Source organism: Pan paniscus, chromosome 13 (genome assembly GCF_029289425.2).
Source record: "Pan paniscus chromosome 13, NHGRI_mPanPan1-v2.0_pri, whole genome shotgun sequence".
Lineage (NCBI taxonomy): Eukaryota > Metazoa > Chordata > Mammalia > Primates > Hominidae > Pan > Pan paniscus.
In genome coordinates, this window is record NC_073262.2 from 81,895,656 (window position 1) to 81,921,919 (window position 26,264).

A 26,264-nucleotide genomic window follows, 5' to 3' on the forward strand; every position below is an offset into this window, starting at 1 on the left:
TCATTTTATTCAGTTAGTATTACCCCGATGCCAAAACTAGGCAAAGACATGAATATAAACCTAAGAATCCTAAACTAAATATTAGCAAATAGTATTCAGCAATATACAGCAAGATTATACAAAGTAATCAAGGGGGGTTTATTGCAGGGATGGCAAGTTGATTGAATATTAGAAAATCATGTCAACAAGCTAAAGGAGGTAACAATCACATAATCATGAACTCTTGCAAAAAAAAAAAAAAGCAATAGGCAAAATTCAGTACCTAAGAAACCTCTTAGAAAAATATGAATAAAGGAGACTTCATCAACTTGATGAAGAGTTTGCATTAAAAACTTAAAGCTAATATTATACTCAATTGTGAAAGACTGAATACTTTTTCCTAAGATAAAGAATATGGCAGCCAGGCACAGTGGCTCAGACTTATAATCTCAGCACTTTGGGAGGCCAAGGTGGGAAAATTGCTTTAGCCCAGGAGTTCAAGACCAACCTGGTCAACGTAGGGAAACCCTGTCTGTACAAAAAAAAAAAAAAGAACAAAAAAATTAGCTGGGTGTGGTGGTGCCCACCTGTGGTCCTAGCTACTCAGGAGGCTGAGGTGGAAGGATCACTTGAGCCCAGGAGGTCAAGGCTACACTGAGCCATGATCGCATCACTGCACTCCAGCCTGGGTGACAGAGTGAGATCCTGTCTTTAAGAAAAAAAAAAAAAAAAAAAAAGCATGGCAAGTATGTCTACTTTCACCAATCTTTTCAGTACAGTTTTGGAAGTTCTAATCAGTGCAATAACAAGGAAAGGAAATAAAAGGCATACAGATAAAAAAAAAAAAAAAGAAGACTACCCCTATTTGCAAATAATTGCCTATGTAGGAAATCCCAAGAAATCTAGCAAAAATTCCTAGAACTAGTGAGTTCTGTATGGCTGCAGGATATAAGACAAACATATAAAACCCTATTGTATTTCTACATACTAGCAACGAACATATGAACAATGAAATTTAAAAAACAATACCATTTATAATCACTCCAAAAAATTAAATACTTAGTTATAAATCTAACAAAACATGTATAATACTTGTATGCTGGAAACTACAAAATACTGATGAGAGAAATCAAAGAGCTATAAAACATTGAGAGACATAACATGTTCATGGATTTGCAGACTCACTATAGAAACATGTCAATTCTCTCTGAATTTATATGAGTTAAATGCAATTCCTAGCATAATTCTATCAAAATTCTTTGTAAATACAGAAAAAAATTATCCTAAAAGTTACGTACAGAGGCAAAAAAAGAATACCTAAAACAATTTTGGAAAATAATGCAGTAGAAGGAATCAGTTAACCCAATAAATGAATAAAACAGAAGAGAGAACTCAGAAATAGAAACACACAAATATGCCCAACTGCTTTTTGACAAAGGTACAAAAACAACTCAATGGAGAAAGACTGCCTTTCCTACAAATGGTGGTAGAGCAACTGAATATCCACACGCAAAAAAAAAAAAAAAAAAAAAGAACCTTGACCTAAGTCTCACACCTTACACAAAATCGATCATGGACTTAAGTGAAAAGTGAAAAACTGTAAAACTTTTAGAATAAAAGTTTTCTAAAATTTTCAGGATCTAGAGCTGAAATTTCATCAAAATTAAAAATATTTGCTCTGTGAACAACCATGTTAAAACAATGAAAAGACAAGCTACAGAGTGGAATAAATTACTTAACAAACCACATATTCAATAAAGAACTAGTTTCTAGAATACATAGAGAAGGCTTGAAATCCAACAGTTAAAAAAAAATCCAAATAGAAAATGGGCAGAAGGGCAGAAGTCACAAACAGACAACTCATCAAAGAGGATATACCGATGACAAGCACATGAAAAGATGTTCAACATCATCAGCCACCAGGAAAATGCAAATTAAAACCACGGTGAGACATCACTACAAACCTATCACAATGGCTAAAATAAAAACAGTGAAGAACCAAATTGCAAAAACACTGGATCACTCATTGTATTATTCTCCTAGAGCAATCATAACAAAATACTACAGACTGGGTAGTTTAAACAGCAAAATGTCTTTTCTTACAGTTCTGGAGGTTAGAAGTCCACGATTAAGGTGTCAGCAGGTTTGGTTTCTTCTGAGGCCTCTTACTTTGGCTTGCAGGTACTGCCTTTTCTCTGTGCCCTTTCATGGTCTTTCCTTTGTGTGCACATATCCCTGGTGTCTCTCTGTGTCCAAATTTCTTCTTTTAAGGACATCAGTCAGATGGATTAGGGGCCACTCTAAAGACCCAATTTCAACTAAAATCACTTTTTGGAAAGACCTGTTTCCAAATACAATCACACTCTGAGGTACTAGGGGTTAGAGCTTCACACAACCTATGAAATTTGTGGGGATATAATTCCACCTTTAACATTCATATAGTTAGTGGCAATTTAAAATATTAACAGTACAGACACTATGGGAGACAGTTTGGTAATCTCTTTAAAAACCTAAACATGCAACTACCATACATCTTGGCAACTGCACACTTAGGCATTCATTCCAGAGAAATGAAGACTCATGTTCACACAAAAACCTATACATGAACATTTACAGCAGCTTTACTCATAAGAGTCAAAAGCTAGAAACAGCCTAGATATCCTTCAATGGGTGAATAAACTGTGGTACATCCATACCACAGAATACTACTCAGCAATTAAAAAGGAACTATGGAAACAGAGTAACCTGTGTATGAATCTCCAATGAATTATGCTGAATTAAAAAAACCAATCCCAAAAATATATATACAATAAGATCCCATTTATATAGCACTCTTGAAATGACAAAACTATAGAAATTGGAGAATAATGGCTGCCAGGTATTAAGGAGGAAGCAGTGGGTGAGAAGGAACTGGGTGTGGCCACAGAAAGAAACTCTTTATATCTTGCTACACATGGGTGGGAAACTTACCTGAAACCTTTTTTGTACTTTCTAATATTTGAATGCTGTGTTCTAAAATAAAGTACAAGAATAACAATGGTCACATAGGGGTGGATGAAGATTTATTAGTTACCATATGTGGAATGATTAAGGAGGGCCAGGTTCTGTCTAATCCAGACCTGTCCTTGCTCCAACACCAGTGCTTCCAATCACCAGTCTATGCTCAATGTTTAAATGTCACCCAAAGCAACAACTGCAGTGTCCAGCATGATCCCGCACAAGAGATGCACTATAGACTGAATGTTTGTGTCCTCCCCCACAAAATCATACGTTAAAATTCTAACATCTAATGTGAGGGTATTAGGAGATGAAGCCTTTGGTAGGTGATTAGTTCATGAGGGCAGAGACCTAATCAATGAGATTAGTATCCTTATAAAAGAGATCTGGAGAGTTCCCTTGCCCGTTTTCCCATATAAAGACACAGCAAGAAGATGGTCAACTACAAACCAAGAAGCTGGCCCTCACCAGATACAAAATCTGCCGTGCTTGGATCCTAGATTTCCCAGCCTCCAAAACTGTAAGAAATAAATTTTTGTTGCTCATAAGCCACCCAGAATATGGTATTCTGTTATAGCACCCTGAATGGACTAAGACCAGATGTAAATTATAAAATTCTCTGTCCTATCAACATTCTTATTTCCACAGTATCTGATGTCAGCAAAGTATTACGGAGAATAGCAGCAATAATTTGCTTAAATGATTCACACTAAGGTATGAGTAACTGATAGGCTTAAATATTCTCTCAAGGTTCAAAAGCAGTTTAGCTCAAATGACATTTTAACAGAAACTGTTATGTTCAGAACAGAATTAAACTGTAGTCCAAGTGCTATCACCTGCTTAATTCAGAGGCCCTAATGCATCCACTCACTCTATTTCTAATCTTGGAGTTCTTAGGTATTTTGAAAGTAAATGGGATATAAATCCTAAATTATAAAGTAGTAGTGGCTTACGCCTCACCATAACTCAAGAAGCATTATCTGGTTAGCTGCCTGTCCTACTAGGAGAAATCTCTGGTATTGAGCTTTCATCTGGCTGTGAGTAAAGGTAATTCAAGATCTAGTAAAAACTATAAAAATCGCTGTTTGTCTTCTGAGCTGCCTGTAAGCTCCCTTTTCTCTTGTCTTAAGTTCTCTATAGTATCCTTCCTATCTCCTGCCTCAGGAGTCCACTATCTTCCACCTTCCTCTATCAAATCAGAAAAAGATTTAAACAAGGACTGAACTGTCTTTTTAAATGCTTGTCTTGCACTTCAAGGCAGCTAAGAGGTATTTTTACCTTTTGGTTTGACTTGGTTAAATTGAGGAAGTAGGGGCTTTGCTTTTTATTTTGCTGGGTCCACTAGAAAAATTGTTTTAGTACAGATACCACACCTGGGAGAATCTGGCCCAAAAAGTTAATAGGTGACTTGACCTCTCTTTTGTCCCTGCCACCTTTTAAACTTAATTATTCATAACCCAAGACTCAAGCTGCAAAGATCCAGATGTTATTTTCATAGTGTCTCCTTTCCTCTCCTGGTTTGATACCCCTTTCTTTCTTTCAGTGTGGTGACCATTTTTGTATATCTTCCTCCCTTCCAACCCCCAGGAATCTGTTCTCCATCCCAAAGTTCATACAGCCTCCATCCTGTGAGAAGTAAATGAATTATAAAAGTCTGGGGAGAAGAGAGGCATAAAATACATAGGTGGCTAGGCTGACCTCACAGACTTCCAAACATAAAACTCAAACATGGGAAAAGAGCAAAGGACCACCACCACTACTACCCCCATCCAGCTGACAAAAAGTAAGGTTCAACACTTTTGTTTTTTAGTGTGTGTGTCTTAAAATAAATCACCAGCACTTCTTAAAACTATCATTAAAAACAAACAAACAAAAAAAAAACACCTCTGAGAAACTGTCAGAGGAGACTAAGGAGAAATGACAACTAAATGCAATCTTGTTTTCTAGATGGTTCCTGAAACAGAAAAGAACTTTAATGGAAACCCTGGTGATATCCAAAGCAAGTCTCCAGTTAACAGTAACATACTGATGCTGGTTTCTTAGTTTTGACAAATGAACCACAGTAGGATACTGTTAGTGGAAACTGAAACTGGGTGAGGTGTATATTGGGACGTTGTACTACTTTGCAACTGTTCTGCAAATCCAAAATTATTCTAAAACAAAAAGTATATTTAAAAATAGAAAAGATGAAAGCTTTTAATGTAATTTTCCAAGAAGTAAAAAAAGTAAGGTACAGAACACTATGTGATACAGAAGCAGCAATATAGGAATAGGTACTGAAGTACTATTTGTATAAAAAGGATGGGAAATCATATGCATATATATAAAATATTTCTGAAAGAATACATAAGAATCTGATGACACTGACTTTGTGGAGGAGAGAACTCAGCAGCTGAGTAGGAACGAAACGAAGAATTTGTAATGTGTCCTCTTACACCTTTTAAATTTTGAGGCCAGGCACAGTGGCTCACACCTGTAACCCCAGCACTTTAGAAGGCTGAAGCAAGCGGATCTGCTTGAGCTCAGGAGTTTGAGACCAGCCTGGGCAACATGGCAAAACCCTGACTCTATAAAAAATACAAAAATTAACCAGGTGTGGTGGCATGCACCTATAGTCCCAGCTACTCAGGAGGCTGAGGCAGGAGGATCACCTGAGCCCAGAAGGTTGAGGCTGCAGAGAACCCTGACTGTACCACTGCACTTCAGCCTGCGTGGCAGAGTGAGACCTTGTCTCGAAAAAATAATAAAATAATAAAAAATAAAATTTGAAACATATTAATTATCTATTCAAAAAATAATTAACTTTTAAAATAAAAAGGATGACCAGGAACTGAACTAAGACAAAGACTATGGAAATAATGTAGAGGATTAATGAGAAAAAAAATTTAGGAGCTAAAAAAGAAAATCTAATCTACTCCATCTATCCATTAAGGCTTTCTACAACCCCTTCCTCACTTTTTCCACCAACCTCCTTTCTCCTTAACGCACTACAGACTTTTTAGTCTAGCTGAACCAATCTGACTGCTAATTCCAAAGAGTCACCAGCCATTTTTCCTCAAATCCACATCTCTCCCTGCAAAACCTAACTTTAAACTTAAAAGCCACCCACCTATGTGCTATTTAGCATTCTGAATATTCTGTCTACACCAGGGACAGCAAATACAGGCACTAACGCCATCACTACTCCTACTCATAACAATAAACACTGCTCAATGATCACAGTATCCTTTCCCACTAATCCAGAAGCTGCGTCCAACTAACTTCTCAATGCAGTCTTCCAGGCAGTCTTCACTATCAATCAAAGCTAGCCCATGAAATAAAACCTACTTGCCATATCTAGTCCCCACTATATTAATCTGTTTGCCTCGATATATTTGCCATGAATTTTAGGTATATTTACATGCATATCTCACTTTAATACACTTTATTGTGCTTTGCAGATATTGTATTTTTCATAGATTGAAGGTTGGTGATAATCCTAAGTGGAGCAAGTTTGTCAGCTCATTTTTCCAACAGCATGTGTTCATTTTGTGTTTCTGTGTCACATTTTGGTAATTCTCACAACATTTCAAGCTTTTTCATTATTATTATATCTGTTATGGTGATCTGTGATCAGTGATCTTTGATGTTACTACTGTAATTGTTTGGGGGCACCATGAATCAAACCCATATAAGATGGCGAACTTAATCAATACATATTGTGTGTATTCTGACTGCTCCGCTGACTGGGGCTTCTCCTGTCTCTCTCCTTCTCCTCAGGCCTCTCTATCCCAGGAGACACAATAATACTGAAATTAGGCCAATCAATAATCCTACAATGGCCTCTAAATATTAAAGTGAAAGGACGAGTCACATTTCTCACTTTAAATGAAAAGCTAGAAATGATTAAGCTTACTCAGGAAGGTATGTCTAAAGACAACAGAGGTCAAAAGCTAGGTTTCTTGTGACACTTAGTCAAGCTGTAAATGCAAAGGAAAAGTTATTGAAGGAAAGTAAAAGTGCCACTCCAGAAAACATACGAATGATAAGAAAGTGAAACAGCCTCATTGTTAATATGGAGAAAGGTCCAGTGGTCTGGATAGAAGACCAAACCAGCCATAACATTCCCTTAAGCCAAAGCCTAATTCAGAGCAAGACACTAGTTCCAGTCCATTCTATGAAGGCTGAGAGGTGAGGAAGCTCCAGAAGGCAAGTTTGAAGCTAGTAGGAGTTGGTTCATGAGGTTTAACGAAAGAAGCCATCTCCATAACATAAATGTGCAAGATGAAGCAGCAAGTGCTGATGTAGAAGCTACAGTATGTTATCAAAAAAATCTAGCTAAGATAATTGATGAAGGTGGCCACATTAAACAACAGATTTTCAATGTAGATGAAACAGCCTTCTATTAGACAAAGATGTCATCTAGGACTTTCATAGCAAGAGAGAAGTAAATGGCTTCAAAATTTCAAAGGACAGGCTAACTCTCTTGTTAGGGGCTAATGCAGCTGGTGACCTTAAGTGAAAGCTGATGCTCGTTTACCATTCTGAACTGACTGAAATCTACTCAGTCTGTTCTCTATAAATGGAATAACAAAGCCTGGATAACAGCATATGTGCTTACAGCATGGTTTACTGAATCTTTTAAGCCTACTATTAAGACCTGCTGCTCAGACAAAAAAAAAAAAAAAAAGATTCCTTTCAAAATATTGCTGCTCATTGGCAATGCACCTGGTCATCCAAGAACTCTGATGGAGATGTACAAGGAGATTAATGTTTCCATACCTGCTGACACAAAAGTCATTCTGTAGCCCACAGATCAAGGAGTAAGTTTGACTTTCAAGTCTTATTATTTTAGAAATACATTTCAAAGGCTATAGCTGCCATAGATAGTGATTTCTCTGATGGATTTGGGCAAAGTAAATTGAGAACATTCTAGAAAAGATTCATCAATCTAGACTCCATTAAGAACATTTGTGATTCATGGCAGGAGGTCAAAATATACTGACATGAATAGGAGTTTGGAAGAAGTTGATCCCAACTTCCATAGATAACTTTAAGGGTTCAAAATTTCAGTGTAGGAAGTAACTGCAGATGTGGTAGAAATAACAACAGAACTAGAATTAGAAGTGGAGCCTGAAGATGTGACTGAACTGCTGCAATCTCAAGATAAAACTTTAACAGATGGGGCCGGGCACAGTGTCTTACGCCTGTAATCCCAGCACTTTGGGAGGCCAAGGCAGGCAGATCACGAGGTCAGGAGATCGAGACCAACCTGGCTAACACGGTGAAACCCCATCTCTACTCAAAATACAAAAAATGAGCCGGGCACGGTGGCAGGAGCCTGTAGTCCCAGCTACTCGGGAAGCTGAGACAGGAGAATCACTTGAACCCAGGAGGCAGAGGTTGCAGTGAGCTGAGATCCTGCCACTGAACTCCAGCCTAGGCGACAGAGCGAGACTCCACCTCAAAAAAAAAAAAAAAAAACTGACGGATGAGCAGTCGCTTCTTACAGAGGAGCAAAGAAAGTAGTTTCTTGAGATGGAATCTACTCCTAGTGAACGTGCCATAAACATTGTTCAAATGACAACAAAGGATTTAGAATGTTACATAAACTTAGTTGATAAAGCAGTGGCAGGGTTTGAGAGGACTGACTCAAATTGTGAAAGTTCTACTATGGCTCAAACGCTACCACCCAGCATCTCATGCCACAGAGAAATCTTTCATGAGAAGAAGAGTCCATCAATGTGGCATACTTCATTGGTGGGTTGTTTTTTTTTTTTTCAATTTTATTTAAAATCAGGACACATCTCATTCTATGTCATAGAATGAGGGAGTCTATCTTGAACCTATTCTGGTTCAGGGGGCTGCCCTTATGAAAAAAAAAGAAAAAGGCAAGAAAGTAATTACCATAGCTACCCCAAACTTCAAGCAACAACCATCCTGATCAGTAGCTATAAACACTAAGGTAAGACCTTCCACCAGCAAAAAGATTACAACTCACTTAGGCTCAGAGGATCCGTAGCACTGTTAAGCAATAAAGTATTTTTAAATGAAGATATACGTAGATCATTTTTTAGACATAATTCTATTACACATTTTGTAAACTACAGTGTGAACGTAACTTTTATATGCACTGAGAAACAAAAAATTGTGTGACTTGCTTTATTGAGATATTTGCTTTACTGTGGTGGTCTGAAACTGAACTGGCAATATCTTAGAGGTATGCCTACATTTGTATATACCCCATTTTGTTCTGCAAAGGATTAAAGACACAATAAATGAACTATAACAAGTTAACAAATTAAAGATAAAGGCAAAGAATAGAGAAAAGAACCAAAAATGGTGCCAAGAAAAAGGCTAAAAATTGTATAATATAAAAACCTATTTACAGTATGGAGTGGGCCACAAATCTAGTTCTGGCTTTCTAGTAGCCATAACAAAAAGGAAAACCCAGGCAATCTAAGAGATACACAGAGAAGTACTCAGAAGGGGAGCTACCTTGGTAGTTAAACCAAACAGTAATTTTGTATAGCAAAAAGAACCCCATAGAATGATCAAAATATAGGAGACACATAACCACCAGTCTTCAAAGGGTTAGATGTTTCTCATATTGTCCCTCAGGAGAGACCTATGACACCTTACCAAAGCCCAATGTGGCAAAATTGATTTTACAAAGACAAGACACAAGCTTTAAGAGCTCTTTATTCTTTTACTCAGTTTCTTCCTTCATTGCCTCCCTAATCAGATTATAAACTCTTTGAAAACAGAACCATGTTTTCTAATTCTTATATATAGCTCCAAAGTATTTTGTATTCTGCAGAAAAGATGCAACGTCAGTGAGAATTTACACAGTGCAATTCAAGACTTTTCTGATAAAAATTATCTAACCTAAACTCAGTAATTCCCACTTCTACTACAAAAACATGCTAACTGAAGCCCCAATAGATAGAATTCCTAAACTTTCTAAACTATTACTGAATCACAATTCATGACCTCTCAAAAGCATTTTGTTTCATACATCCCTAGCACAAAGCCTGCAAGGATACCAAATCAATATCACTGAACCTGATCAAATAAAATGAAACTCATAAGCAAAAGCTCTGGCAATACCCACTAAAGGAAAGACAATATTACTATCTTTCAAGAATATAATCAATAGGTCTTTACAAACCAATTGACAAAGGCAGGTTCATTTTCTAAATGATTCTGCAAATCTACTAGAAGGCAATTAAATTATAACGCAGATTACTTCTTTCCAAGAACGTGCAGTTTCTGCATATGCCAAGCTGCTGAAGAACTGTACTTCTCAGCTCTCACACACACATGCACACGCACGTGCATGCATGCACACACACACACACCACTATCAAACCAGCTCTGACCACTAACTTACTAATTTACTTCTGTGCTTTACCTGGTCAAACTGAAAATGAAATTAGGAGTAGGTAATAAATTATTTAGATAAGGTGATTATGGGAAAATGAAGTATCATCTTAAATTACTACTCTTAAGCACTGGCATTGGGACACATTAACAATCCTCTATTTGTATTTTATTAATGGAAGTCATTAATAAATAAGTAGTCTCATCCAACACTGGCTTAGTTCATTCATACACTTAGTATTTCAGTTTATAGTAGGTTCCCCCCTTGGTATTCCCTGTACATAGGGGCACGCCCTATCATCCCAGGAGTGAATACTTGTAATGAGCCAAAGAATATTCCCAAGACTGGGGGAGTCCACCAAGTAGACCTTGGAAAATCCAATTCCTGCACCTTTGTTTCTTTATCTATTAGAAAGGGAAATGGAAATCATCTCTATCTGACAGGATTATTGGAAAGATTAAATGAGATAAGGTTGTAAAGTGCCTAGTGTTAGTTCTCTAGCTTTTTGTTTGTTTGTTTTTGAGACAGAGTCTCACTCTGTCGCCCAGGCTGGAGTGCAGTGGCGCGATCTCGGCTCACTGCAACCTCCACCTCCCGGGTTCAAGCAATTCTCTGCCTCAGCCTCCTGAGTAGCTGGGATTACAGGTGCCCCCACGACACCCGACTAATTTTTGTATTTTTAGTAGAGACAGGGTTTCACCATCTTGGCCAGGCTGGTCTTGAACTCCTGGCCTCGTGATCCACCTGCCTCAGCCTCTCAAAGTGCTGGGATTACAGGTGTGAGCCACCGCACCCAGCCTTAGTTCTCTAGCTTTTTTATAGGTAAGGAAAACAGAAGGATCTAAGCACTTAGGCGACTCATCCACAGCCAATGGCTAATAAACATAGGACAGAACAAAACTTCTGACTTAGGGCTTAATGTTCTTTCCACCTCACCAAGCAGCCTTAAATTAATAGAACTCAACATCTCAGGTTTGTCACTGTTGGGTATTCACTACATGCAAAGAAAAAAAAAATTGACTATTTTGAACATCTATTACATGCTAGAAACTAATGTCTTTCTTCATAACTGCCCTATAAGTGTTATCTCATGTTACTAAGAAATTAACTTGTCCACAGTCACAAGGCTAACAAGTGACAACACAAGATTCATCCAGATCTGTTTAGTCAATGATTTTACCTACCATCCTTCTTAAAGAGTGTATTTAGATACCATTGTCTACCAGAATCAAATCCCAAATGGCCTGTGAATTTTTATAGATACTTGTGATTTATTAGTGGAAACTGTCCCTAGCTCCACCATCCTATCTACTTAAAAATCTGTTCCTATTAGGTTAAAACATAATTATAATAACTATAGTAACAAATTTACATTTGTATAGCATGTTACAGTTCATTACATTTTTTTCATTTTTGTTAGATGCAACTACTGAGCCTTTTCATATATTAGCTCACATTTAATATTTCAAGACTCTTATGAGGTAGGAGTTATTGTCATTTGACAAATAAGAAAACGGGCCAGGTGCAATGGCTCATGTCTGTAATCCCAGCATTTAAGAAGGCCAAGGTAGGCAGATTGCTTGAGCTCAGGAGTTTGAGACCAGCCTTGGCAACATTGAGAAACTTCATCTCTACAAAAAATGCAAAAATTAGCTGGGCATGGTGGCATATGCCTATACTCTCAGCCACCTGGGAGGTTGAGGTGGGTGAATCACTTGAGCCCAGGCAGTTGAGGTTGCAGTGAGGTGTGATCACACCACTGCACTTCAGCCTGGGCCACAGAGTGAGACCCTGTCTCAAAAGAAAAAAAAAAATTAGAAAGGTCATCTCAGATCTCTCTCTGCCCCCACAGTTGTCAGATGATTTCTAGTAAACGTTTAAAGGGCAGATATTTTAAACTGTTCCAGAGCACAGAAAAAAGTGAAACGTTTCCTAATCATTCTTAATCCTGACTTCATCTTGACACCGAAGCCAGGCATGGATAGCAAACTTAAATGAAAACATAATATTAGATTTATCCTTTGTAATTACAGATGGAAAAGTTTAACATATTTAAGTGAAAAACAAAGGAATATGTGTAGTATAATCCCATTTGTAAAAGAAAAAACATTATGAAAAGAAACATGTCTGTATGTATGGTAAAATATGGAAATGTGTATTTATAGATAAATACACACATAAATGCAAAGATACAGGTTTGGAAATATAAACCTCAAACTGTCAACAGCGGTTTCTCCAAGATGGAAGTGGTCTTAGGAGTGAAGAAGGGGAAAAAGGCAAAAAGTGAAGGGAGATTTTCAGCTTTTACTCTCTCTACATATATACACATACATACTATTCAAATTCTGAAACAGTGGGTTCTAGGATCGGCTATGCTATTAAGAAGCTGTTACTAGGTTGAATCACTCTGACTCTGTTTCCCCATTGGAAATGTGGAAAGCAGACCTACCTATGACAGAAGAAAAGGAATTTATTTGAAAATGTGTAATAAAATCTGATGAATATGTGGCAGTGTTGCCACAATACCTTATGGTTTGTTATTGTTTGGTTTGATTTTTTTTATTTTTCCCTCACTTTGTCACTAATCAACCAGACATTCACAAACACAATTTAATTTCTGTATGCCTCATTGAGTGCAGGAAGTAGAGTCAGAAGACCTGAGTTTACATTCAGACCTTGCCTCTTATTAACTGTAAGGTTAAAAAAACAAGCAAATGATTAAACAACTTTGCACTTTAGTTTCCTGGCAGTAAAATAGGAATAAACCTACCTTACAGCATCATTTAAAACATTAAATGAGAAAATTATATACAAATGGCCAATAAAAACATGTTAAGATGAAATACAAATGAAAATCACAATGCGATATCACTTCACAGCCACTAGGATGGCTATCATCAAAAAGACAAACATTAACAAGTGTTGGCAAGGATGTGGAGAAAATGGAACCCTCATTGCTACATTGCTAGAACCCTACATTGCTAGAAGGAATGTAACCCTTCTAGCAATGTAGAAGGGTTACCCTAGAAAATGGAACCCTACATTGCTAGAAGGAATGTAAAACAGTGCAGCAGCTATGGAAAACAGTCAAGCAGTTCCTCAGAAAGTAAACAGAATTACCATATAACCCAGCAATTACACATCTAGGTATACATCCAAGAAAACTGAAAGCATATATACCATACAAAAACTTGTAAATGTGTATCCACAACATTATTTATTATGGCCAAAAAGTAGAAACAACCCAAATGCCCATCAGTTGAAGACTGGATAAACAAAATGTGGCATAGCCATATAACAAAATAATATTCTGCCATAAAAGGAATGAAATATTGATACATGGTATAATATGAATAAACCCTGAAAGCATTATGCTAAGTGAAAGACACTAAAGGCCACATATTATGATTCTATTCACATGCAACGTCCAAAATAGGCAAATCCATAGAGACATAAAGTAAATTAGTGGTTGTCAAATATGGGGAAGGGGGAATAGTAACAAAAGCTACCAGGTACAAGGTTCTTTTTAGGGTAATAACGTTCTTGGATTAGTGCCGACATTTGCATAATTTTGTGAATATATTAAAACCACTGAATTGCATACTTTAAAAAAGTGAATTCTATGGCATATGAATTATATCTCAAAGAAAACTATTATAAAAATTTAAGTCTCTGCTTTTTTTTCTTTTGAGACAAAGTCTGGCTGTCACCCAGGATGGAATGCAGTGGTCCAATCATGGCTCACTTCTCTGCTTGCTACTTTTTATTAGTAAATATTCTACTTTCCTCAAGAGGTTGCTCATGTTGCTTGTAACAGCTTTAAAAGATCTTTGAAGTTAGCTACTATACAGATGAATGGTATTTTTAGTAAAGTAAAACTACTATAACAGAGAAACTTTCTAAAAATCGGATTAGTTTGGTACAATTTCATTTTTTCAAAAGAAATGTCATTAATACCAAGTTCATTTTTAGAGAGTGGAAAAGCTTCAACAAGTCCTTATAAAAATACATTTTTTAAAAAGGTCAAAATGCAATACTTTGTTTTCTTAATTATTGGACATTTCATTTTCAGATATATCATTAGTAGATTACCTGTTTAAAATGTCATTAAATGCCTAGCAATGAATTAAAACCCAAGTAGATGCAACTTTGTGACCTCTACTTACAACTTTCTACATTCTGCGTTCTGTTGTCAGATTCCTAGTCCATCACTAGCTCCTAATCTCTTACATCAATTATTCCATTCAATTCTTATTCACAGGGGCTAAAATGTTTGGTAAATGCAATCAATTCATTTTTCTAATGCTGGGGAAAAACTACAGTGGGCCCAATTTTTAAGGTTAAATTTAGTCCAGAATGTTTGAATAAATATTCAACAAAACGATTTCCTGGAATTTGGAACATAAAAACAGCCTATAGAGTTGTGAAATGCTTTCTAGGTCCTTCGGGAATTTTTTCACGTATTTAGTCATGGGGCAAAGTATTACGTATAAAAGCTTCCTGGTCCTAGAACAAAGACGTATTTTACTGCTCAAAGCTAAAGGAATTAGTATTGTTAAACTAAAATAGCATACCAATGAAACCGGCTAGGTATTGGCATAACTTAACCAAGGTATGTAAACAAAGATAAATTGTACCTTATTATGCATTCTTCCTTGGGGGGAAAAATTCTCACATTAATAAGATTTAGCCAGCCAAAACAGAAAAAGTGTATAGATATATGTGTGTCTGTGTATGTAGGTATGTATAAGGATTAGGATTTTGAGTGGCAATTTAAATTTGACGGTTTGCCAAGCTATGCTGGGATACATAGTGGGCATGCTTGACACAAGCAAAACGTGAAGTAAGAGACGACCTGTCAAACAGCTGCTATCTAGTTACTCCCTCCGCAGCACTCCCAACTTCTCCCGCGATGTCTGTGTATAAGCGAAAGATGTCAAAGCACCAAGAAAACCACGGGGGCTGTCAGAGCAACAGCCAAGTCCAAACCGTGCATCCCAGGGTGAAATCCCACCCGTACCCTCAAGAGCTGGTCAGACTGCGGCTCTTTTCTAATATGAGTCTACCTAAAATAGAAAAATAAACACAACCACAGACCCTGGCCAACCCTCTCTCTCCTCCCCTTTGTGACTCTCCCAAACGCTGGAGGGATGTTAACCTCTGGCAGGCCCGTGGAAGCCAAGCCCCGCGACCTGAGGAGGCGTCCAGGAGCCTCGGCGCAGCCCTGGGGCCTCAAGCCCGTGTCCTCCACCCACCCGACAGGGCCGGTCACCGGTCACACAAAGGAGCCAGCCGCGGGCGCTGGACGCGGGACTCGCCCGAGAGCAGGGAGCCACATCTGGTTCCTGCACGCTGGCAAAAGAGACCCGCTGGAAAATAAGGACTAACGCCCAAACCTGTTGCACAATTCGGGTCCCTTTCACCCAGAAATGAACAAGGGCGCTCAGGAACGGAAAAGCGCGCGGCCCGGTCTCTGCGGGCCGCGGCCGCACCCGGCAGACGGCACGGAGGCAAAGGCGGCCCGCGGGGCTCCCACCTCCGGCGCTTTGTCTGTGGCGGCAGAGGCGGTGGGGGCGGTCGGGGCGCTGGGAGCAGAGGCGGTGGCGGGGCGGGGGCGCCCCTCCTTCACTGCGTAGCCCCTCCGCCCCGCGGCCCGCGCAGGGGAAGAAAGCCGGGCCCGCTACCGCCGCCGCCGCCGACTCCACCGGCCCAAGCCGGCCACCCGGCCGCGGGGCCTGCGCGCTTCTCCCGCCCGGGCCGAGCGGCGGCCACACTCACCTGGCTGGCGCTGACGCTAGCGGCCGGCGGCTCCGGGGCGTTGGGGAAGACAGGGGAACGCTAGCGAGGTGCGGGCGGAGGCGGAGGGCGCGGCGGGAGGAAGGCGGGCTGGGGGCGGAGCGGGCCCGGGCGGCGGCGGCGGCGGCGGCAGCGGCAGCGGCGACGGCGGCGGCTCCAGTCACTCGCGGCAAATCGCGTCCCGGCCCCTCCGTGCGTCAGGCGGGGAGCGGGGGTGCGGGTGGCCCGGCGACCTCTCGGCACCCGCGGCCCGAGCCGCGTCCGCGCGACCCCGCGCGCGCCCGGGTGACGGCGGTACAGCAACCCGCCCGGCCCGGGAAGGAGGAAGGAGGCGGGGCGGGGCGGGGCGTCCAACCGGGCCTGGGGCTGAGGGCTGGGCGCGAGTGGGACTCTGGCGCTCCGGACGGACCCTGCCGTCCCCACCCCTAGCCGAGGCCCAGGCTCCCCAGGCGGGAGGCAGTCTTGGAGAGTGGAAGGGTACCTAGATCTGGAGTCAGAAGTCTGGGCTTAAGAGAGGGTCCGTTACTTGACACCTTGGCAGGTCATTTATTTCCTCTGGCCTCATGCTGGAGTTCGAAGGTTCGAGTACAAAGTCTCCAAGAGCTGCTCCCAAGTACTCACTGCCAAGCGGTGGTGTGGCTGAAGGATGAAGGCAGATGAAAGGGAAAGGGTTGCGGTGAGGAAGGGCTGGATTCAGGGCATTTGTTTTGCTTTGAGGATCTTTCCATTGGACAGTCCAAAATTAATCCACAATGGGGCTCCCTGATAATGGCTACTTCCCCATTTTTACCAACCTAGTTATTTTTCTCCAAGTATACTGACTTAAGAGTCCTTGTTTTCATTTTATTGCGCAAATCATTTTTATGTCATTTCCTGAATTCAGTTCAAAAGAGTCATCAGCAAATTCACACCAGATCAGAGCAGCTCTGTGGTCCCAATTTCAAGACTTCCATATTATTCACTCAGCCACTCACTTCAGTATCACCTAATTCCGTTTATAAAATCTTCCTATTCCAACAACTAAGCAACCAAATTTCTCTCCACTAAAGTTTTCTGACTTAAAATCCCGTGGATTAATTCTTCCTCTTAATTCTGTGAATATCAGTCTGTCTCCATGACTTCCACCTCTTTGCCACTCTAGGTCAAGCCTTTAACTTCACTGCTGCTTCAGTTCCATATAACTGCCAGAGAGAATGCTCCAAAAAGACAGAGCTAAGCATGAAACGTCCCTCTTTAAAATCATTCAGAGTCTCTCCACCTGGTTGAATCAGGTTCAAACTCATTACCATGGTTTACAAAGCCATTTAAAATCTGATCTCTTGACCTCCTTGGCTCCAGCTTCAACTCCTAATGTATCTACGCATCACACAAATTCAACAGACTTTGTCTTTGTGCCCTTGTAGTTTTCCCCCACCTGAAATCCATCCCTCATTTAACCAGTTGAACTCCTATTGTCCTTCAAGATAATGAAGATAATGTATCCCTTCCTCCTTGGAATCTTCCTGACATCATCTCCTTTCACCACATCTGTATCCTTACCCCACACATTTACAATGAATTAAATACTCTTTTTCTCTCTGCTTTCATAAAATCGTCTATCTACAGTATTCCCTATGATAATCTTTAATACTTGCTTTTTTCCTGTTGCTTTGCTTGGTGGCCTTTTCTTCCTAGACTGTGTGTTCCTTAAAAGGACAGGGATTTTGTCTAGTTCATTTTTTTTGCTCCCCAGAACATAGCACAGTGATCAGCACAAAAAAGGTTCTCTTTAACTGTTTGCTGAAGCGTTGAAATAATTTTCCATCCCAACAAATAGATGTTGAGCATCTACTCAACGAAAAGAAAATACAGGGAAGTACACAGTCCCAGCCTTTTTTAGCCTTCCGTGGTATTCTGTTTTTCCCTTCTCTACTATGTGGCATTCTCTGCTTATCATTTTAAACTCTCTCCAACTACCATTCACATTCTTTGCTTATCCTAGTAAAACAAGAGCATGCCAAGCAATCCATTATAATAATTCACAAAATATCCCTGCCCTTCCTCTTTACGTACTTCTGGTTCCACATTGTATTACCTAGGTGTTAGATAAGAGGTAACTGCTATAATGGAAAAAACATTAAACTGTAAATTCAGAGAATGAAATTTGGATGCTACATTTTCCAGTAACTACTGAATGAGCTTAGCTCAATCACTTATAGTCATGAGGCTTTACTTCTGGAGTTTCTTTGGCTCTATGATTAGCATTTGTTTTTAATATTTTATTATAAAAGTAAATATATATATGCTAGATCCTTGCAATGTAGCTATCCAGCATATGTTTGAACTCCAAGTGATAGGAAACCATTCATGACCTCACAACAGTTTTCATTTTTAAACAGTCCCGCTAGTTTCTATGTTCAACTAAAATGTGTCTCTGTATACATTTGGTAAGTAGCTACAGTATTGGTAGAAACACCACTGGACTTAGACTCCAAAGAAGTTGGTCAAATCCTGGGTTTATAACTTCCTAATTGTGTGACCTTAGAAAAGCACAAAACTGCTCCAAGTATGAGTTTGCTCCATTCTAAAAGGAGAAAATGATAATAATAGCACCTTAAATCATTATTGTAAATATGAATGCAATGCGTATGAATGTGTCCAGTGAGTCTGAACCTAGTACTAACATTGTTTAATACAGAACAGCATGGTTCCCTCTCCATATGCAGCCTTGTAAACATTTGAAGTCAGCAGTCACAATGTGTGCCTTCTCCACCCACTTTTTATTCACATCTCATTCGTCTCCATACGCATTTATCTAAACATTCTCCAGTGTCTCTTAAAATGTGGCACCTAGAACTGAATACAATATTCCAGGTATAAAGGAAGGAGTAGAGGAGTACAATTTTCTGCATCCTAATGATGATATTTCAAAATTCAGTTTGATATCACATTATTTTTCTACCACCCCATACCGTTCATAAATATCATGTTATTGCCAACTAAAAACAAGCAAAAATTACCCCCAAATCTTTTTTAAGTCTTTAACATATATACAGCTATAAAACCATATCTTCTCCAACCTGTATTTTGCAATTTGTTTTTGGAAACTGTGCAGATCTTGGCATTTATTCCTCTTAAATATCACTTTGGAAGTTATGTACAGAAGCCCCTGCCAACTAGAAATCAATGTGAAGTGAGAGTAACATTTTAAAAACATTAAAGGGTGGAGAAAAAGAATCCAAAGGTACCTCAAGCAACAAGTTTCTAAATTCTTAATTTCTTCTCTACTACTTCTCTTAGATTTATTAATTATTATTATTATTAATTATTTTAGAGGGAGTCTCACCGTGTCGCCCAGACTGGAGTGCAGCAGCACGATCTTGGCCCACTGCAACCTCCACCTCCCAGGTTCAAACCATCCTCCTGCCTCAGCCTCCCTAGTAGTTGGGACTACAAGCATGTGCCACCTTGCCCAGCTAATTTTTGTATTTTTAGTAGAGACGGGGTTTCACCATGTTGGCCAGGCTGGTATCGAACTCTTGACCTTGTGATCCACCCTCCTCAGCCTCTCAAAGTGCTAGGATTACAGGCATGAACAACCGCACCTGGCCTAATTTATTTATTTTTAAGAGATGAGGTCTTCCTGTATTGACGAGGCTGGTCTCAAACTCGAGGCCTCAAGCGATTCTCCCACCTTAGCCTCCCGAGTAGCTGGAACTACGGGAGTGAGCTACCATACCAGCAAGCTTTTTTTTTTAAGCCACATTTGAATGTCATCTAAAATTAGATAACTTCCCATACTCATCTTGTTTTATTTATATCATAAATTAATAGTGAAAACGCCTTCTATGAGTGTGTTCCATACATTGTTCGCTTGAACCACTGAAGAATTCTCAGTCTGTCTCAAACTGGTATTGTTACTGCCAATTTCCTGAAACTCAGCTCGGTTAGGTAATTTGCTACACAGTCATCCTGCACCAAAGTTGGCTTGGAGAAACTGCCCCTCCTCCAGCCCTTGCTGAAGGGTGGCCCCAGGCAATATACTCTTTTGTGTTGTGTGTGTAATCCCTGAATCACTGTTGATTGCCCCTGGGTGGGCACTGACCTAGACACAGGCAAGTCATACTCATTCAAAAAATGACCTGGGGGGAAAAAATCAGTCCAAAAAAAAAAAACCCTGATCCAATCAGGCAATCAATTGAGGAAGCTGAAATCCAGAAGGACTCACAGAGGGTGTTCATGGGCAGGAAGGGCCCTGACAGATCACCAGTAAGCAGAAGCTAATGTCTACCAAACAATGACTGAGCAGAAAATATCCATTCATATATTCATTCAACAAGTATTGATTAAGCATCTCCTGTGATTTAGGTGCTGGGGATAGAGTTGGGACAAAATACACAAAAATTCTGCCTCATGAATCTTGCATTCTGGTGGGTGGGACAGGCAATAAACACAAAATAAGTAAGTTAAATCATGTATTAGGTGATAAGTGCTGGATAAAAATAATGCAGGGAAGGGGACTAGAGAGTGCTGGGGTTTGGGGTGCAATTTTTACTATCAGGGAAGGCCTTGCTAAGAAGGTGAAGTCACAGATAAGGCTTGAAGGATCCAAGGCAGTGAGGCTGTGAAAAAAAGGTAGGGGAGAAGCTGAGGGAGCCAGTTAGTGGCCGGGTCATCACGCAGCAGGCACCAGGATAAGGAGCCACAACATCAAACTATACACAGAGCAGGACATTGACAATCTAGCTGGGAGCTTTTCCCCCAGGTCAACTAGACCAGAAACTTTGTAGATGGGACCTCAAAAGTCTGTATTTTCAAACACTCCTGAGATGATTAGGACATTCCACCAGGATGAGAATCCCTGCTCTTAAGAAAAGACTGCAAACTCTCACTGATGCCTTGGGTTCTGAACACCCATTAAATTCTGTCTTCCAGAATGCACAATTTAATTTGCATTCCTCTCCTCTTAGGGTCTATATTAGTCCATTCTCACACTGCTGTATAGATAATACCTGAGACTGGGTAATTTATAAACAAAGGAGGTTTAATTGACTCACAGTTCCACATGGCTGTGGTGGTCTCAGGAAACTTATAATCGCAGCGGAAGGGGAAGCAGCCACGTCTTACATGGTGTCAGGCAAGAGAAGAGTGAGCATGTGTGAGTGCAGGAAAACCTACCATTTATAAAACCATCAAATCTCATGAGCATTCACTCACTATCACAAGAACAGCATGGGGGAAACCACGCCCGTAATCCAATCACTTCACTCCCTCAACATGTGGGGATTACAATTCCAGATGAGATTTGGGTGGGGACACAGAGCCAAACTATATCAGAGTCTTTGATTGTTCAACTTTTCTGTTGTTCATGGAACACTTGATTTCATGGCTGAGATTTCATAGGTATTCTTTATAAACTAAATGAAAAGAAACCAATACCCTAATCCCCAAAGTAACATGGTTGAGTTCTATATCTTGCAACCGCAATCACCTAACATACCAAAGTCACAAAGCCTTGAGATGGTGATGCCAAAACTGTAGCATCCTATAACTCATATCTTTAGGGGCAAAACTGAAATTTGGGGCTATCTCTTTAACATTTCAAAATAAATTTTTGAAAATTGTTGACATATTATATAAAGGTATATAACATTTATTTTAATAATGTACATTTAATTAATCTGAGTGTCCAATTTATCAGTTTTGACTGGTTTGACATTTTAATTCCCAGCTCAAAATTTCTCTCTTTCACTGAGGCCGTTAAAAAGATCTTGTGTTTCCTAAAAAAAAAAAAAAAACTTTCATGATTCTGAAATTATACAAATGATATTTTTAAGTATTTTTGTTTTAGTTTTAGTCTCCTGTTAGTTCATTATCTAGGCCAGTGTATTCTGAATCCTTTAGGTCAGCCGTCCCCAACCTTATTGGCTCCAGGGACCAGATTCATGGAAGACAATTTTTTTCCATGGGATGAGGGGATGGGGGATGGTTGTGAGATGAAACTGTTCCACCTCAAATCATCAGGCACTAGATTCCCGTTGGAGTGTGCAACCTAGATCGCTCGCATGTGCAGTTCACAATAGGGTTTGTGCTCCTCTGGGAATCTGATGCCACCACTGATCTGACCAGAGGCAGAGCTCAGGGGGTAATGCTTGCTGGCCAGCCACTCACCTCCTGCTGTGCACCCGGTTCCTAACAAGCCACGGACCAGTACCTGTCCACAGCCCAGGGGTTGGGAACCCTTGCTTTAGGCAATAGAACCTTTTCTAAGACCAAGAGAGTTTGCATTCACTTGGGTCAGGTGGCTTTCTTCCCCCCGATCACACTTTCAAGAAATGTTTTTGGTAAACTGTCCAAAGGGAAAAATAAAGAGCAGTGTTTGATCTTTTTTGTAAAATCAGCAAAACTTTTTTTTAACAAAACTGATTTTCTTTTCTAGCTGTAAAATTAGGATCTTAAAACTGGAAGACACCCATCTATTTCATCCTCTTCTCCCTGAGACTCAGAGAAGTTAAGCAACATACCCAGCCCTAGAATTAGTTAACAAAATATCAAACACTATAATTCAGGCCTCTTGACTACTTGTTGATATAAGCCTTGGAAAATATTAGAATATTTGCAGTATTATCTGTATGTGTGTGGTACATAGATGTGGTGCATAATTTAGGCAAAATACAAGTTTATGTCTTAAGCATTAAATGTGCTTTAAAAGTATTGTGAATTATAGAAAATAAAATAGCATTTCAGACAAGGGAAAAGCTTCTAATTTCAGTGATCAATTTACTGTCACTCTTAATTAATATGAACGCTGTGAGAGAGGTCAACAAAGGAGGCCAAGTGAAAAGCAAATTGTTCAGGCAAATCATTTTAAATGCTCCTGGCAATATACAATATATTACATAATGGAATACAGTAAACAGGCTATGCCAATTTTTATAGTTCTCTTCAATCATTTTTTTTTTCCATAAGAACCCTTAAATGCTACAATATATGCTCAAATGAGCGTTCCTGAGTCAGAACTCTTTGGTTGCAAGTGCCAAAGCCAGTTTGAACTGGATCAAGGTGGAGGTATGATGGCTTTTCTGGATTAATACTGAGGTAACTCAGAGCATTGAGGAAGAATTGCATTTCTGGGGACCTCAGAGACCAGCATCAGAGGACCTAGCAAAGTTAGCATCTTTCTTTTTGCCCCTTCTATCAAATCCATTCCTCTCGGACTTGTCTTCAATCTGTCCAACAGGAAATCAGTCTGTTTTAGACTACAAGGAGCAGAGGCCCAAATAGCACTGGCTGTACATACATCCCCCAGCTTGAATAGCTCATGCAGAAAAATATCAGGAATGGCTGATATTTCGTGTCAGGTGAAATTTCAAACACTGTGGCCAGTAGAACAAGATTGGCCTGGCATGTGGGGAGCTGGGTATCCTAACTGGCAGCTCTAATCTTGGGAGAAAGTTTATCCCAAAGAAGATGGGGCATTACCAAAGAAGGAGAGAAAGGGATACCAGGTAGATAAAAAAAAAAGATATTCATTGCAAGTTGTGTGCTTTTCAAAGCCTCACACTGGAAAGGTGATTTTTGTGAAATATTTTATTACCCACTCAAATGTTAAAATTATAATGTAAATTACTTCTAGTCTCATCATTTTATATTAAAAACCTATACTTAATTACGTTTTTCTGGTTTGTGAATGTTCCTTTAAAATCCTAGCCTAGAAAAAATCCTTCAATTTATTCATGATGATGGTAGAAAAACACAATTTTATTTGATCAGAACATTTTTACTTATTGCTTGCATTAGAAAATTTGAATCTAAAAATATGGTATTCAGAGCCAAAGAGGTAAAAATACTTGATTGTCAAATTCAATCTGCATAGTGAAATATTCAGATCTCATTGAAAAAGTATTAGTTAAGTTACAGAGAAAGCTCTTTGGTTTCTGTTACATGATATTTCAATATGGGGCTGGGTCCTAGATATTAGTAAGACAGAAAAGAATGTTAAAAACAAGCTTGGTCCAAGTCATAAGGTTCTCTGTTGTTTTTCTAATGTGTGCCAGTTATCAGATTGAATACAAAGGTCAATATTTATCTTAGCCATCAAGTAATGTGTTCTGCTCTGGACTCTAACACTCTAGGCCAGGGACTAAAGTGTTTTCCTCCTAGCTTCAATTCTCTGGTGGTAAGAAATGGTTCTCTTGTTTATCTACAGTTTTTTGTTTTCTTTTAATCCTGTGTTTTTGGACAAAATAGGGACAAACCACATTTAAAAATAATCTCTACCCATGCCCAGGCTCCTTCCACTCTGTCACTCCTTCCAGCTGCACTGGAGAGGTGTGTACAACTCTTCTGTTAACGAGCAGCTTAATGGCAGCTCGTGAGAAGTCCCATTGCATAAAGTCGGAGGAGGCACTAGCAACACAGAAGCAGAGTTGATTTGGTTGTGGGATAAAGTAGAAAATGGAAAGAATTGCCTTTTGTATCAGTCTAACTTTTCCTCTCCTTCTGAATAAAACATTATTGTGTAACAAAGGGCTTTTAAACAATTTCTTTCTTTCTTAAGTTGGCGATTTGACAACTACAGATTGTGTCATCCTGGGTTAAAGCCACTTCTTAGGGTGTGGAGTTACTTGATTCCGGCACTGTGGATCAGTGTGCTCAAAACATCTGACACCAGCTAGCTTTATGCCTCATTAATATTGTCTTAGATTTAGGGGGAAAAAAGGAATGAAGAGTAGGTTTCTCTTTGGGGTCTGGAAGAAGGGGAGCCACCGAGTTAACCATCTTACCTAGTTAACCATTTTATAATGAAATCATAACTTTTTGTATAAAAAAGGTAGACAACTCAATGAATATATTCTATCATCATTTCTAATGATGGAAAAATTTGTCATCTAGACTTCTCCACTTAAAGTAGTAGCAAATTTGGGGCAGAAGCTATTGCTGCTGTTTAGCTTCCCCTCCTGACTACCAATCCTGGGTGTCTTGTCTGTACAGAAACTGTGCCTTGATGCTTCCAAGCAAGAGTATCTGACTCTGGAAGTATTTAGAGATGCTGTGTGCAGGCATCAGCTTGGTTGTATCTGGGAAGATGTATCATTCTAATGTTACATGGCCAACTTTTAAACATTTTACTTGGAAAAAAGATAAGCATGAAGAAACATAGGAAAAGACATTCAATGACTTCTTTGTTCATGCAACCAAAAACGTCAGGCCAGCACTGTGTTAGAGACCTGGAGACAAAGACGGGGATGTCATGTGTTTGCTCTCATTGTAACTGGGAGACAAGAACCCAAGCAAACACTCAATGCAACATGATATATACCACAGTTGTAATTAAATTCTACACAAAACGTTAGCAGGACCCAAATAGGAGTCACTGCCAGGGTGTTTAGTGAAGGGTTCACTGAGCCTTTGACATTTGAACTGAGTCTAGAAGAAAGTCATTAACTCAGCAGAGAAAGGGGGGAAAAAGCAGAAGAAAAAGTATACAGTGGTTGAGAAGCACCAAACAACATGCTGTTTGGAGGAGAATTTAGAGTATTCTTGCTGTGGCTGCATGAGGATCATTTAAGAGAAGGATCAAAATGGGAAGTACCTGTGGGCCACGGGTGGAAAACTCAACAGGCTGCAGAGGCCAGGCAGGTAATGTAAATGACGTAAGTTAAGCAGCTTTAGGCACAAAATGTATTTGCTGTGTGTGTCAGAGCTGATAGCTCACTGTAGGACACAAAAACCTCTAAAAATAGTGCATAAATTATATTTTCCCCCACAATGTGAGAGATTGTCTTTTTCCCCATACTCTTTCCAAAAATGAGTATTTGCAGTTTTTTTTTCATTCATTCATTCAACAAACATTTATTGAGTGCCTTTTATGTTAAAGTATTATATTGGGAATTGAGGATGCTACAGCAAATAAAACAAAAATTCCTATCTTATGGAACTTACATTGTAATGAGAGAGGAGACAGAAAAAGAAGTAAAATGTGCATTTGTCAAAGAAATGTTATGGAGAAAAATTAAGGAGGGAGAAGTAATAAGGAATGGGAGATAGTTTGGGTTTTAGATTGGATGACCTGGAAGGTCTCACCAGGAAGGTAGCCACTGAACAAAGACTGGAGAAGGTGAGGGGAGGGAACTATGGGAATGTTCAT

At 39.5% G+C, this 26,264-nt stretch overlaps 1 protein-coding gene across 2 annotated transcripts in view; it reads right to left on the reverse strand.

The window, feature by feature from the left end:
* Window positions 1–16,468, reverse strand: part of SESTD1 (SEC14 and spectrin domain containing 1) — a 162,290-nt gene extending 145,822 nt beyond the window's left edge. The window contains exon 1 of one of the 2 annotated variants that reach the window (XM_034954591.4): window positions 16,118–16,468. The gene's annotated coding sequence lies outside the window, so the exon portion shown is untranslated. Of the gene's footprint in view, window positions 1–15,735; window positions 15,975–16,117 lie in introns of those variants that run through there. The other variant, XM_055108824.2, reaches the window with a different exon arrangement.
* Between the last annotated feature and the right edge of the window lie 9,796 nt (window positions 16,469–26,264).